This window comes from Arachis ipaensis, chromosome B04 (assembly GCF_000816755.2).
Source record: "Arachis ipaensis cultivar K30076 chromosome B04, Araip1.1, whole genome shotgun sequence".
Lineage (NCBI taxonomy): Eukaryota > Viridiplantae > Streptophyta > Magnoliopsida > Fabales > Fabaceae > Arachis > Arachis ipaensis.
The window spans coordinates 97561326-97571899 of record NC_029788.2 but is presented as its reverse complement, the minus strand read 5'-3'; the positions used below and the strand labels follow the sequence as shown (position 1 = coordinate 97571899).

Genomic DNA, 10574 nt, shown 5'->3' with positions numbered 1-10574 from the left:
TGGGGAAGAAAAAGTAATAGAGAAATATGCTAAAAAAGCATTATTATTTATTGTTGCACTCTCACCAAAGTCAATCACTCATTCCAAATTTAATAGATTTCTTGATAAATAATTAGTGCACTTGCTATAATAATTGAATTTATGACAATCCATGAGTTATATGTCAGTTCGAAAGTATTAGAGGTTAGATTTAATTTCATCACCGTTGAGGCTGTGTTTATTTACGATATACACTACAAGAAAAATATCCATTCAGCCACACTTTTTTTAAGCTACATTTGAAAAGCGTAGCCTATTCATAGAATAGGCTACGCTTTTCTCCGTGTTACCTTTTCATAAGAGAAAAAGATACACAATTGTGGCATCATTTAAAAAGTGTAGCCGTAGGTATTATAGAAATCACTTATAAAGCGTAGCTGTATGTTGATATCTATGGATTCATTTTTTCATATCTAAGGGAGCGCTTTTAAAGAGTAGCCTATTTATTAAATTTTGGGTGCACTTCAAAAGTGATGCCTAATGTATGCATGGCCAAATCTTAACAACACTTAGTAAATTTTTTATTCCACTTTCAATTCCTTCCAAAAGCACACACGAACCCTTTCTCCCACAACAACTAAACCTCACACCTTCAATTCGAAAAGTGAGACCCTCACCTTCGCTAACCTTTCGCGCACAACAACCCTCACCTTCGCCATTCTCACCTTTCAACACTCATCACCTTCCCCTTCTCACCGTCGCCGTTGACTGTAAAGGGAAATTTTTTTCACCTTTTCACCAAATCAGAAACGGTGTCATATCCCCCAATCCCTAATCTAATAAACCCCCTTCGTCTCTCTTCTCTGTTCTCTCTCGTCACTCTCTTCTCTGCTCTCTCGTCACTCTCACCTCTCGTCTCCGGTTTCTAGCTCACTTCTCTCTCGGTCTCGCGCGCGCACTCACTGTCTCAGACTCAAGCTCGTCGTTGCGGTTTGTGTCGTCACCATGTCGCACTCAGTCGCCGCCTTCCCTGCGCTCACTTCGCCAGTGGTAGAAGAAGACGGAACCAGCATCTTGTCCCTCGGGTGGTGGTGGTCTTCGTCTTCTTGTTTTGGCCATTAATTCAGTTGGTCAGTTTTCTTCACCGTCGATCCCAAGTGAGTTTCCTTCGGCCCTGTTCTTTCAATGTTAATTTCGATGTATCTTAGGGTTTCATAGTGAAATTAGAATTTTATGGTGGTGGTGGTTGTTGTTGTATGTGGATTTTTTTTATTAATTGTTGAAGCTGAATACTAGGAATTTGGAAATTGGAATTGTACTTCTTCACAGTTTTATTGTTGCTCTCTGTGTTTGTGAAAATGCATGTGTTGTAGCACCAGTGTTGCTGTAAAGGGAGTAACTGCTGCTCATTTTTTAAGTCAAGTTGCTGTAAATGGAGAAGCATCTTCCGGGTATAATTTTGCTTCCGGTGGTATGTATCAATTTTCAGTTAGTTCTATGAAATTTGAGAGGTTTGGGTTCTGATTTAGGGTTTTTATTTGGGGGTTTTAGCTACTGGATATGCCACTAGGAATTGGGGATTTTAGCTTCAGAACGATCCACCTGAATCGCATTTTCCTGCAGGATCAATGGCAAGCAATAGGCTTTCATTTTCTCTCGGTGTCATTTAATCGGAAAAGAGGAGAAACTATTAGTAAGTGTAGCTTCTGCTAAATGCATCCATTCATTCATTCATCTTCATCTTTTTCATTCCTATTACTGAATGCATAGTGACTGAACCAAAAAGAAAAAATGAATGTTGCTCTGTGTGTGTCCGTGCTTTAAATGTAATTCATGCACCTAAGCCAAATTGCAACCTGTTTTGATTACATTTTTGTTAATTTGCTTTGTTGTAAGATATAAAGCTAAGGGTGTTTCGAAACTGATTCTAATGAAGACGAGAATAATATCAGCTTATACCAATACAGGCTAACTGTGACTGCTCTGCAACATTGCAACTAATTTTACTATTTTCATTTTATTTAACAAAAGTCTAAACATAATAAAAACTGTTTCTTCTTAATTTTAAAAAATTTATTGCTTTGCTATTGTAAAAAAATTTAATGGAGACGTTTTCAAGGTATTATTATTGTCTTGATTTGGTTCCGGTTATCATTTCTTTTGCAATGAAATTTCATTTCACATGTTTTTTAGCATGTCTGAAAATTTGATGGTACAATTTGTTTATTTTATAAAGGATATTGCTTCGAGATTTAAAGCTACTATCAAGTATGCAAAGACTTTGGTTGACCTGTATTACTCAATAGGAAGTTTGGTACTTATAAAGGTAACTATCTGGACTCAACTTAACTATGCTTGGTGAGCTATGTTACATGATTTTCTATTACATTTCTCTTGGGATAATGGTGTATTGCTGGAAATTTTTTCTTCTCTGTACTTGTGAATTAGGGCTTTATTTCTTCTGAACCTTCAAATGTTATTCAAATATGCCCAAAGTTTCTTCTGTTATTTCTAAATATTGGATGCATGTCTCAATGGGTCAGAATCATAAACAAATAAATAACAAAATAAAAAGTGTTATCTATTTCCCCTGCCTCCTTGCTACTTTGCTAGTAATTATACACCAATTAGAATTTTTTGCCTTGTTAAATTAATTTTTGCCCAATAATTTTGGATCATTATAAATATATATTGGTCTCATGCTTATTTTCAATTGTGTTTTCTATTCTCTTCAGATTGCATGACTATAGTATTATTCAGAAACCTCCTCTCAATATGGTATTTGTACCCAAAGTAAAAAGAAAAAAACATTCTTCATATTCCTCAGTAGGACTCACTGCATTTAATTATTTGTTTTTTATTTATGAATAGACTTATGATAAGGCTAGAAATGTTGTGGCTCTTGCACCGAGTCCAGTTGTCAAAACTCTTATTAATTCATAAATCATAAGCTTTATCCAGAAAATGATGAAATGCTTTCTAAGTGCTTGCTAGATCATTTGGGACTTTCTAACTCTAATGACTTAATGAGCACATAAAAGAAACATGTAGTCTTGTTTGATTATTCAATTAACTTTTGAAGCTGTTCTAGGCATATGTGTTAGGCTGTTAGCATTTAACAGTTTCTGTACTAATAACAACAATAAATTTTACAAAATTAACCTAATAACCCTCACTAATTGTTATTAAAAAACATTGGTGTCTATTGCTTCTTGAAGTGTTTATCTTAGTGCTGTTCAGCTTCTTTTAGACAGCTAGAACTTACTCGAAAGTTGACGTGAATGAGCACCTATTAAGAGTGAAGCAAAAGGAACATATTTCTTCTTTATCTTACCTTCTGATAAAGAATAGAATAGTGTCCTTATGTTTATCAATTTGTCTGGTTTTTATTTTTGACATTAACTCCACCTTAAAAAATTTTGATACTCACTTATTCACTTACAAAATCCACCAATATCATGGTTTTGCAGATTGACGAAGAGCTTCTTCAGGAAGTGGTTAATATGGAATTTGACAGAAATCAATTGGTTGAATCTTTATGCAACAGGATCCAAAATGAGGTCTGTGCCCTTCATTCTCTCCTTTCATGTCTTCTTGATTGTCTCTTATTATTATCTATATATTTCTGGTACTGTGGCAAACTACTTGTTATTGGATAACTGGTTCCATGTTTCTAGTGGCTATCTTGGAGCTGAGTTTCAAGAGACTATGGTTGACTCTTTACCTTAGATAGTTGACTCGTTTAAGTCTTAATGGATCTAATAATATCTCTTCCTCTGCTCAATATCTCCCACTTATTTATTTATTTTCATGTGGTTTTGTTGTTACCATGTTTGGTTAATGTGAGTGTTGAGCTGAAAAAGAGTAATGTCTGTATTCTTTTAGCAATTGACTAATGTTATTGGGACCCTTCATTTTTAATATTTTCCTTTAATTTTTCAATATGAAGTGAATGACTCTTTTGCCTTGTGAACATGGAGGTTACTAAGGAAGAGCTTAATACAAAAACAAGAGAAAAAAGTTTCCAACTTTGGTCTGAAAAAAACCATGCAAAGTTTCCAACATGTTTGTGTTTTGTTTTGTGGCAGATGGGGCTGGTGATGATTTGTTTAAAGAGCTATGGAGGCTGTGTGCAGGGCCATTAATGGATGTTCCTTGTGTTCAAGATAGAGTTTTCTATTTCCCTCAGGGTCACATTGAATTGGTATGATATACACTTCTTTACCTTGTTTCTGATTTTGTTTGTGAATTTCATTTTTTTCCATTTTTGTGCTATGTATGCTTTCAAATTTAAGCCTTAAGGGGTTTAGTAAGTGATATAATTTTGATTTTTTTCTTTTGTAGTTGCCAGAACCTACAGAACAAGATTTGAGGCAGATGAAGAACCATAAATCTCCCAAATACGATCTTCCGTCGAACAAGATATTTAAAGAACAAGATTTTTTTCTCTTCTATCAGAAGGTTAATAACTTTTATTAGAAGATACTTATGTAGAATACAATATTTTGGTTTTTTATAGTTTATTAGTAGTAAATTCTAAGTGGTCTAATGTATGTTTTGATATGGGTATGTTTAATTTAGTGTGACATGTATGAATACTCATTTATGATCATCCCAATATTTTTAGTTCATTATAAATATATTTTGTTAAAGGATAATTTTTATTATTTAAAGAATATTGTATGGTATTATTATGTATTTATTTTTATTTTATAATTTTTGACTAATTTAATTAAAAAAAATAGGATTATATATATAATCATATTACTAAATATTAGGTTTTAGAAAAAAAATTATTAGAATATATATATATATAAAAAAAAACAATAAGGGACCTAAGGCTACACTTATATACAGTAGCTATAGTATACAAAAAAAAAGAGGGATCTAAGGCTACGCTTATAAAAAGTAGCTATGGTATACAATGTTGCTACGCTTTACAAGTGATGCAGTAGCGTTGAAAAGCGTAGCCTATTCTGGAAAAATGAAAGCTGAAAAGCGTAGCCTTTGGTCCTGGACAGCATCACTTGAAAAGCGTAGCCTATTACCAAACGCCAAAAGCGTAGCCCTTGGTGCAGAAAAGCGTAGCCTTTGAGAATAGGCAACGGCCGAATAGGAATCACCCCAAAAAGCGTAGCCGTAGCCCAAAAAGCGTAGCCGTAGCCTAAGGCATCATTTTTTTTCACTTTTAGCTACACTTTTCAAGCGTGCCTGAATGGGTGTTTTTCTTGTAGTGATATATATGTTCTGGCAAGGATATTGTGCTTGATCTATACGTCGGTCTGATGGTACGATAAGAGCTCTTAAGCCGGCGTTAGTCCTGAGCCGACGTTATCCTTGTGAACTCGAATCCGAGCGTGGTACCTGCAAAAAAGACTCCAACGCTCAAGTCAGTGATAGAATAAAATACCACTAAAATCAAAGATATAAGATTGGAGACGGAGGGCAAAACCGAGTAGTTCTATCAAGTGAGAGTGTGTTGTTTTTTTCATGTGTCTGCTCAATGTTTTCTGTTCAGATTTATAGGCTCAGCGTGGAGCCTGATCGGTCAGCATATTCCGAGATCTCCGCGAGTGGATTGATCCGGATATGCTGGCAAGTACGTTGGCTCCGTGATTCGAGTATATGGATGGTTTTCGAAAGGCGACCGTTGCGTCGAGGTATATCTCGGATGTGGACGAGATTCTTGTTAAATTTTTTATCATTTATTTTATTTTATTCTATTTACAAATAAACAAAATATAAAAAACAATAATTTTTATATCCCTATCTTCTATATCATATTTTCGGTGTTTTATTTTATCTCGTTATATATATATATTCGTCCTCACAACCAAAGGAAGCCTACGTACTAAGATCTTACCGCACTAAAATGAAACTAATTAATGAGGTGATATGTTCTTTACATCAAAATTTCTTTACAAACTGTGCTTAAAACTTAAAAGAATATTATTTCCGTTACTAATATGTTCTTTACATCAAAATTTGTTTTAAGCATGTTGAAGTTTTTGAAAGCAACAAGATTGAATTATATTTTAATTTTTTTATCATTAAAATTTTGANNNTTTATCTTTTACAAAAGCTTAAATTATTATATAAATACATAATAATTATATATCTAATAAATTTTTTTTAGCCTAATTCCGAATTCAAAAAGCAAAGAAATGCAAGAAAACTACAATCTCAAGAGAGTTAACCGGTAACCCAGTTCATACTTCCTTAGTTATAGAGATAAATAAAAAACATATATCAATTTTAATTTATGCAATAAAAACGTATAGTATTGATATTATTTTTTTACCTTATTGTTAATTATCATGTGGATTACTTCCTTCAACTCCTACTTGCAGCTGGTTTCTCTGGATATCTACTTATCTAGCATATTAACATGATTGTAAAATACCATGTTCTGCACAATATAAAAAATAAAAAGTGCTCCTAAATTTAGTTAGATTTTAATATTTTTTTTAAATAAAACAAAAAATAAAATGTAAATAAAAAGAACAACGAATTCAGAGTATTCAACCGCCTAAGTAGGAATGTGAGATTGGATTCTCACAATTTTATCGGATCAGGCCAACAATTTGCACAATACTGCACCCAGAGAGAGAGAGAGAGAGAGAGAGAGAGAGAGAACAATTTTTTTTTAGAAGAGATTCGTGAACTAATTCTCAATCTCCAGAACATATATATAAAAAAAATGAAAGGTTTTTGAGTTTGCGAATGCATAACTTAGCTTCATTGCATCAATGCTTCTCCCTATCGACTTATAGCCGCTATGAGTATGTGTTAGTAAGAGTGGTCCTTCGCCTTGATGATTTTGTATGGCCTGCGAGTTATTGAAATTCTTGATGTCGACTCATTTAAAAAAAAAATAGGAAGATAAATTTAAATAGGATTTTATTAAATCAAATGTTACTGCTATCTTTAATTAATTTAAAAAATTATATTTTAGTAATCTAAAATTATCTAATAACTTAGGGTTGAACTAACAAAATGTAGGTTAATAAAGAGGGTGAATATGTAGGACTCACTAAAAAAAAAAGTGGAATATCTTACCCTAAATTAGAGAGAGGATTTTTGTGCAAAGAAAGAAGACTCTTGTGTAGAAGGTTAGTAAGTTTTAATTTATCGGTTAGTCTGTTAGTAGTAGGATAACTAACTCTTTTTCTACATTTTCTCCCTCTCTCTATCTATATATGATATCAAGAGCCTATTTTTTTTTCTTTTATTCCTCTCTCCACTACAAAAAATACGTTGAATATCGTCGAATTTAATGACGAACGTTATCGACGGATTTAACTACAGATTTTTCATTACAATAAAAATGCTAAGTACCGTCAAAATTACTATCGGATTTACCGTAAGTTGTACCGACGGATTTATCGTTGAATTTTCTGACAGACAGAAATAGAAATTTGTCACCAGAAAAAATTATCGTTGGAATGTATTTTCCGTTGCAAAAACTAACAGTAATTGTTGGCGCGAAAATAAGACTCAACGGAGCCAATGTTACCGTCAGATTTTCCGACAGTATAATCCGCCGGTATGACAGTTTAATGAAATGCGTCGTTTTAGTGATTTACCATCAGAAAAATTCAACGGTAAATCCGACGGTAAATGTGGCTTAAAATTCAAACGTGAAACCCCTCTCTCTCACTTGTCCAAACCCTCTCTCTCTTCTTTCTCTCTCTTCTAGTGTTCTCTCTCTGTCGCCGTCGAGAAGTCACTGTCACCACCGCCAGGAGGCCGTCGGAACCTTGTCGTCCATCTCTGCTGCCTGGAGTACCCACTAAAGCCACCGCTGCACGTTGTCATCGATTCTGCTGCTGTATCCGTGACCGCTTCCACCGTGGTTGACGTTCACATCGCTGTCACTGCCGTCTCTGTCACCACAACGTTAAAGAGACCCTGCAACCACTATCATCGGATTTATTATTGGTATGATTATTTCATATGCTTATTTTATTTTTACATATTAATTTGTGATTTTATCATTTTGTTAGGGTTTAGTTTAAATTAGTGATTAATTTGTTTAATGAAGTATGTAATTAGAGTTTGTTATATTAATTTAATGGATGTAAAAATCAAATAATATTAGAGTAGATCAAGTAAAGTGAGATTAAGAGTCCTTGAGTTGTTGGAAGATTTTAGTGGAGTTTAGTGAATGAGTTTTCTTTTAATTGCATTAAACTTATGTCGCTTATTTTTGACATGTCTCTTGTTAATTTAGTGAAATTAGAATTATGTTATAATTAATTGGACTAATAAATTTTACTTATTCTTTTAAATTAGTTTCTGATTTAGTTTTAGCTTGTGAATTTAATACGTTGTCTTTTTTATCAGTACGGTGCTATTCTTTTTGAGATTAGTTGGAGTTTTTTTTTCTATAGTAATATTCTAGATTGGTTTTCTATCTCTGAATATAATAAATTGTTTAAATTTTAAGTCGGACTTACTTTTCCTGGGATAGAGTTTTAGGACGAAAGTGGGAGAAGGTGGCGTAGTGGCGCCTTCTCAAAACCCTTGTTTGCTGGAAAATTGTGCAATTATAAGGGGAAAAACACACCAATAATAATAAATAAAAAATATAATTATGTAAATATAAAAATATTTACACCAACCAATAATTTAGCACACATATGTAACTCCTCGGCAATGACCCCAAAAATTGATGGGTAGAAAAATGCCGGTTAAGAATTTCTTATAAAAACAGCGTTGCAAGTACAGTCTTAACCGACGAAAATTTCACTATCAATTTAAAAGTGTGTCACAATTAAGAATAAATAACTGGGAGTAGAATCCCGGGTCGTTTCCCAAAGAGTTGACACAATGATGTATATTATTGATCAGAATTTTTCTGGATATTTTTGAGGTTGAAATTGAAAAAATAAATAACTAGAAATTAACGCAATGAGCAATTAACAAGAGATGTTATGTATTTGAAATAAAAGGCCTTGGTTTGGGGAGATAATTGGGGTTTCTATCTTTGTTGTTTTTCCCAAGTATAATCACAAAGGTTCATTGCTCCCACTTATTTATCCTCTAACAACTGAAGAAAAATCAAGTGGCTTCACTAACTCTAGCTCACGAGTCCTAGTCACTTCCTGGGGAAGGACTAGAGTTGGTGAGAAGTGAGCTAGCCAGCAATATCCAATTAAGATTGGTACTTGAGCTTCACAACTCAAGGGATCCCAATTAATCAACCCCTAAGCCAAGTTGAGAGTTTTAAATCATTAACATGAATGCCATTTCCAGAAACATATAATAGGAATAAATGAAAGACATGGTAATTCTGAGGAATTAATTAAATTAAAATTGGCGTGAACAATAAATAACACGAATCAAACACGTACTAAAATTAAATATAAAAATAATTCATTGCATTAATAAAATTAAAAAACAACAAAATCCAAACATGAATCCAAAGTAATTGAATGGAAAAACAAAAAAAGTAGAAGTGACGGAGAAGCAAACTATAAGGATGCAATTATACACGGTTAGTTTTTTTAAAAAATCTTGACTTAGACGCATTTTGCGGCGGTTGGAATTAAACCGCTGCTAATAGTTTATCTTGTATTAACCAGTGCTGCAACCGCCACAATATGTATATTTTGCGGCGGTTATACTTAAACCGTTACTAAATACCAACTTATTGGCGGCTCATCCCTTTTTTGCTGCATCAACCACCACAATCTTTCATTTAGCAGTGGTTTTTTTAACCGCCGCTAAAAAACACTGCTATCTGCCGTTTTTCGTGTAGTGACATAACCAACCACCTTGAGTTCGTTGAGTAGTTAACTCACTCGTTTACTTAAGTAAATGTCAGGAATTCGAATCCCGCCAGCATGTACAGCAATTCATTGGTCAGCGACAAACCTTTAAATAGAACTCAGATCTGTAATAAATTAACCTTTGCCCTATCAAATTGGAAAATACTGTTAACAACCATAAATTATACACATTATCCTCAAAGGACAGAAGACTACACACCGAACACTCAATAGGAAAAATATTGTTCATTCATCTCAATTTTAATTTCGTAATAAGAATTCATTCTTTATTCATGATGTAATAATTTTTTATATATAAATTGCCTTTTTTATTTCTTGTTGAGCATTTTTTAATCCTTTTGTGTATCCATATGTGAGAGAGAACCATATATTTCAAAAAGAGAAAGAATGAGTTAGTTAAAAGTGATTAAACAAGATTCTGTTTTCTATTTTTGTGTTTAGATAGTCTTGCTCTCTTCTTGATAGGTTATGCTTTGCTTAACTCTTGTATATATATGTCACTAGTGTATGATAGCATTGGTACTGCAATAATAAAATAATTTGTTCTTTCCTTTCCATCATTTTGATCAATGTTCACACTCTCTACAAACTCTATCACCATAATATCTAAAATTTGTTTCATATTTTATTTTTCAGTTTTTATTCATAACATTTTATGTAAACAATGAATTGTAAAGTGGAAAGTAGATAAAATAAGTTTAACTTGACATTCAAAATTTTATGTATTCCTAATATACATTTATTTGTTGATTCTAATATGATCACATAAAATAATATTTAAAATTTATTTATTTCATAATA

At 32.9% G+C, this 10574-nt stretch overlaps 3 long non-coding RNA genes across 3 annotated transcripts in view; all 3 read left to right on the top strand.

Annotated features, from left to right (window-relative positions):
- The window catches only part of LOC110271142, a 21533-nt gene that overhangs the window by 6138 nt on the left and 4821 nt on the right, over positions 1 to 10574 (top strand). The window contains exon 2 of the long non-coding RNA XR_002361397.1: positions 4654 to 4659. This is a non-coding gene — a long non-coding RNA (uncharacterized LOC110271142). The remainder of the gene's footprint in view (positions 1 to 4653; positions 4660 to 10574) is intronic.
- On the top strand, positions 850 to 1266 carry LOC110271143. The gene is made up of 2 exons (XR_002361398.1): positions 850 to 893; positions 998 to 1266. It is a non-coding gene; the product is annotated as an uncharacterized LOC110271143 (long non-coding RNA).
- On the top strand, positions 3488 to 4581 carry LOC107637888. The gene is made up of 3 exons (XR_001619598.2): positions 3488 to 3539; positions 4068 to 4183; positions 4324 to 4581. It is a non-coding gene; the product is annotated as an uncharacterized LOC107637888 (long non-coding RNA).